Genomic DNA, 5,530 nt, shown 5'->3' on the forward strand with positions numbered 1-5,530 from the left:
TGGTGATAGTTTTTATCACGAATGGACTTTAAACATTGACCCATGTATGAATATGATCATGTGGTGTTTCCCTGTTTGTTGCTGTTGTTGTTGTTGTTAATGTGGTGCATTACATTTATCGATTTTCAAATGTTAAATCAATGTTGCCTTTCTGCAATATACTCCACCATGATATATGTCCTTTTTAAGTACTAGTACATTTTATTTGCTCACCCTTAGTTTGGAATTTTTGTGTCTAAGTTCAGGGTGATCTTGGCTTGTATTTTTGGCTTGATCTTGTAGTTTTTCTTCCTTCTAAATTCCTTGTCAGATGTTGTTATCAGTTTTGTATCAATCTTCTAATAAGGGTTCCTAATAAGGGTTAATACACGTTGGTTTATACATCTATTTGAATATATAAGCATAAATACTTATATATTAAATATATATGATATATAATATATAATTTAAAATATAATGTATAATAAGGGTTAATACAGATTGGTTTATACATCCATTTTTTCTAATAAGGGTTAATACAGATTGGCTTATACATCTTCAAATAGGTAATAATATTTTTATCTTTTTTTGGTTGATGTCAGCTGCTTATTCCACAAGCATTCTGATTGATTTGGTTATACCATCTTTCTTCTGTTTTACTTAGTGTACATTAAAATTGGGTTTCCTTTCCTGAGAACAGAGTGTTTGTTCAGACTTGGTAAATCTTGGCTCATGATTAAAAGTGAAATTAATGATTCAAAGTCTTGGTTGTATACACATATGCAGACTGTTTGCCATTTTGTGATTGTTAGATTTTTGTCGTGAATGGAGTACATTCATTGATGTTTTTCAGGAAACAATGACCGATAAAACAGAGAAGGTGGCTGTAGATCCTGAAACCGTGTTTAAACGTCCCAGGGAATGTGACAGTCCTTCGTATCAGAAAAGGCAGAAGATGGCCCTGTTGGCAAGGAAACAAGGAGCAGGAGACAGCCTTATTGCAGGCTCTGCCATGTCCAAAGAAAAGAGTAAGTAAGCCTGTCCTCACCTCCTCTTCATGCTGTATCCAGTGCAGTCGGCCTCCTGCCTCATCCCCTCCAGAGAAACTGTCCTTGACAAGGTCAACAATTTCAGCTGACATTGCCATTAATTTCTCAGCAGCATTTGACAGTTGTTCACTCGCTTCTTCATGAAAACCTTCTAGGATTTCCATTTCCCACAATCTTTTTTTTTTTTAATTTCTTGTCCTTATTGGTGAATCTCTATCATTTTTTTCTTGAGATGGAGTTTCGCTCTTCTCGGCCAGGCTGGAGTGCAGTGGCGCGATCTCGGCTCACTGAAATCTCCGTCTCCTGGGTTCAAGTGATTCTTCTGCCGCAGCCCCCCGAGTAGTGGGATTACAACCACGAGCCACCACACCCAGCTAATTTTTGTAAGTTTAGTAGAGATGGGGTTTCGCCATGTCGGCCAGGCTGGTCTGGAACTCCTCACCTCAGGTGATCCACCCACCTCAGCCTCCCAAAGTGCTGGGATTACATGCACGAGCCACCACCCCCGACCCCATCATTGTTTTTTTCTACATTTCTTTTTCTTCTCTTCTCTAAATACTGTAAAAAATTCCTGAACCCCAGCATCTCTCTCTCTCCTTCTATTCCACTCTGCCACGATCAATCACTGAGCTCCTGAGATACCTCCATATTTCCCATTATTTCCCGCATCAAACACATACCCTCCAACCCTGCAGCCGGGTCATGATGTTGGCATGTAAATCACGTGATGCCATGTCGCTCCTGAACACCCATCCTCAACACTCCTAAGCACTCAGAACCGACTGCGAAGCAGCTTTGGTCTGCGAGGTTCTGCGTGGCCTGGCCTCCGTCACCCTCTCCTCACACGGGCCCCATCATCTCCTGACTCTCTCTGCTACTGTCCTTCACCCCGTAGTGCCCGGTCCATCCCCACTCCAGCCCATATCCTTGGCCTCACCGCAGCCTGGAACTCCCCCTCTGCCTCTGCGCAGGCAGCTCTGCTTTTTCCTTCAAGCCCTGCCCAAGGGTACCTCCACAGAAGGCTCTGCCCAACCAGCAGCAGCTCCTGGGGCTCCCTCTGCTGCTGTTGCCCACAGGCCTGTGGACTGCTTCCTTACCACTAGCCCAACACTGTATGTTTCATTTGCTCATTGTGCACGTACTGTCTGACCGCCCCATGAGGATGTGAGCTCCACAAGGGCAGGGAACGTTGCTCTCTGGGCTGTTTACTGCTGATCCCCAGCTACTGGCATGCTGCCTGCCACAGACGATGAATAAATGAGAGGTGTCAGACCTGGAGTGAAAAGAAAGTCACTTTTGTGAGACAGAAAGGAAGGATGAGGAAAATCATACACTAAAAGGGATTTTTTGTTGATGGAGTACATATAGAACTTTCAGTAGTAATGGCCACCTCTATTTTCTCAGAATATATTTGATGTAGAGAGGAGGCTGGTTGAGGTGTGTCCAAGTTGTCTGGCTTCCAGCTTAGTAAAACATGGCAGTTTGTAAGTGAATTTGAGAAATCATGATATCAAGTGAGACTTGCTGCTTTCAACTTGTAAAGCATAACAAGCTGAAACTATCCCATGAGTACCAGGGATCTGTGAATGTTGCTTTAGAGTTGTACTGTCTTACTTGGTTTCCATATCTATTCATAGGGCCAGAAAATAAGAGGTGATTTTATTGTATTATGTGTCCTGGCCTCAGTTTGTCAGGTCTGGGATGTCCTCCTGGTATATCCTCCCATTTATGAAATAAATAATTCCCTAGAAACTGAGGAGCACATAGACATACCCAGAGGGGTGATGAAACACACATATCTCACAGCTCAACTTCTCAGTTTGATTTCCAGATCTGTCAATCATGAGGTCTATGTGGAGGGGAAAGAAAGTGGTCAAACACCAACTGATGGCTTTTACTCAAAATCTGTTTCACCAGAGCTTATGACAGGAGATGCTATTCCACCCAGCCAATTGGATTCTCAGATTGATGACTTCAGAACGATAGGATGAGGCAGAAATCTGGTAGCAATGCACCTGTGGGAGGAATCATGACCAGCAATTTCTCTGGAGATGACCTAGAATGCAGAGAAATAGTCCTTTTTCCCAAAAGCCAAGAAGAAATTAATGCTGATATAAAATGTCAATTAGTGAAGGAAATCCGATGCATTGGACAAAGTAAGTAGTATAAGAATGTCGGTTTTTATAAAACTATAGGAAGTCTCTCTTTCTATGATTCAGAAGATATTCATGTTACCTCTTGAGGCTGATTCTTTGCCAGAGTTGAGTTTGCACATAATTTATGGTGGTTCCTCTTTTCTTTGACTACAGCATAGTACGCCTTTTGCTTTTCTTTTCTTACTTGGTTAGGGTTAAAAGAGTTTCATTGGTATGTATGTGCAGGTGTCTTTTTTATTATTTAGTTTTTGTATGTGCAGGTATCTTGATTTAAGCAATTGAAACCTTCTAGCCTATGAAGCATGATTGCTGAGGTATAGATTCTCTTGTATTCTTCTTTATATTTGATAATACTGAAGGTTTTTTTAAACACCTTCAGAATATGAAAAAATCTTCAAATTGCTTTAAGGAGTGCAAGGACCTGTAGAAGTCAAGAAACTATTTTTTTAATCCATCATCAAGGAAGCAGCAAGGTGGGTAGAAATAGGAACTGTCCAATTTCTTTAAGCACTTGGGCCCAATAGAGTACTGGGGGTTAGCGTGGGGGAACAGCCCCTGCCTTGAGTTTCTCAAACCCTGGTCCTCACTCATAGTTACAGCTGTCTCCACAGTTACTTAGGCTAATGTTATCTGAATCTAACTCATTCTTCGAAGACTATGGAGACTTCCAATATCATCATAGTCTGAGGTGTGCATTGTCCCTCGATTGACACTCTTTGTATTTGCTAGACAACCTCCTTTTAAAAAATTTGTGTAGGGACATAGCAGATGCATATATTTCTGGGGTATATGAGATATTGTGATACAGACAACAATGTGTAATAATCATATCACGGTAAATGAGGTATCTATCTCTTCAAGCTTTTATCCTTTGTGTTACGGGCAATCCAATTATACTCTTCATTATTTTGAAATGTACAATTAAATTATTACTGACAATAGTCACCCTATTGGGCTATGAAATACTACATCTTATTTGTTCTATTTTTCTACCTATTAATCATCCCCCTTCCCACACCCTCCACCCTCACTAACCTTCCCAGCCTCTGGTAACTGTCATTCTACTCTCTATCTCCATTAGTTCAGTTGTCTTACATTTTTGCTCCAACAAATAAGCGAGAACATGGGCAGTTTGTCTTTCTGTGCCTGGCTTATTTCACTTAACATAAGGACCTTTGATTCCATCCATGTTGTTGCAAATAACTGAATCTCATTTTTTTTTATGGCTGAACAGTACTCTATGGTGTATATGTACCATATTTTCTTTATCCATTCGTCTGTTAGTGGACACTTAGGTTGCTTCCAAACCTTGGCTACTGTGAATGGTGCTGCAACAAACATGGGAGTGCAGATATCTCTTCGGTACACTGACTTCCTTTCTCTTGGGTATATACCCAGCAATGGAATTGCTGAATCATATGATAGCTCCATTTTTAGTTTTTTGAGGAAACTCCATACTGTTCTTCATAGTTGTTGTAGTAATTTATATTCCCACCAACAGTGTGTGAAGGTTCCCTTTTCTCCACACCCTCGCCAGCATTTGTTATTGCCGGCTAGAGTACCTCTTACCATGCAGATGAATTTCTATTTCCATGCTGATTGTTTCTTCATCTTTCTGTCCTTCACGGTGCTTCCTACAGCATAGGTTCTTGGGCTATCTTTTGGTTAATGACATGTCTCTTTCTTTTCAGATATATGAGCCGAGACTTTGTTCAGCTCCTTGAGAAGAAACTGGAACATATGATTTGGGAGTACTTGTCCATGGAGGATTATCACAACCCAAATGCATAATCTCATTAATGATTCAAGAGAGAAAAGGATCAGATTGCTGTTTTCTGCAATGGAGCAGGATATTGCTGAAGTCTCCTGGCATATGTTACTGAATCAAATGGCCTTCCAGAAGCTAAGAAATTTCTGTTAGTAAAAGATGTTCTTTTTCCCTAAGCATTTCATTTGAAAGAATAACTTGTTTTTTGGTTGTTTTGTATTCCCACCTGTGCTGGTAGATATTATTAACCCATTAGGTAAATAGTATTGCAGTCGTGGTTTCTGCAGCAGTTTACATTGTTGTAGCTGGTATTTATAACTGCCTTTTTTCACTACCCATTTCGCATTCCCTTTGCCCTAAGATAGCATGTCAGTTGGTCATGATGCTTGGCCTGGCATGATGACTCAAACCTTCATTATGGAAGAGTCTGAACCATTAGATGTCCTGCCTGGATGGGGTTGCTGTGATTTTCCATTAACTCTAATTGCAAAACACCAGACGACTAAGAAGCTCTCTAGACATATCACACATACTCTTCCTTAGCCCCTGGTGTAGTGGGAACCTGATCTCAGTTTCCA

General features: G+C 40.8%; 1 pseudogene; it reads left to right on the forward strand.

The window, feature by feature from the left end:
• Window positions 1-803: 803 nt before the first annotated feature.
• On the forward strand, window positions 804-5,231 carry LOC117977679 (cancer/testis antigen family 45 member A8-like; annotated as a pseudogene).
• The last annotated feature ends 299 nt before the right edge of the window (window positions 5,232-5,530 follow it).

Source organism: Pan paniscus, chromosome X (genome assembly GCF_029289425.2).
Source record: "Pan paniscus chromosome X, NHGRI_mPanPan1-v2.0_pri, whole genome shotgun sequence".
In the NCBI taxonomy this organism is placed as follows: Eukaryota; Metazoa; Chordata; class Mammalia; order Primates; family Hominidae; genus Pan; species Pan paniscus.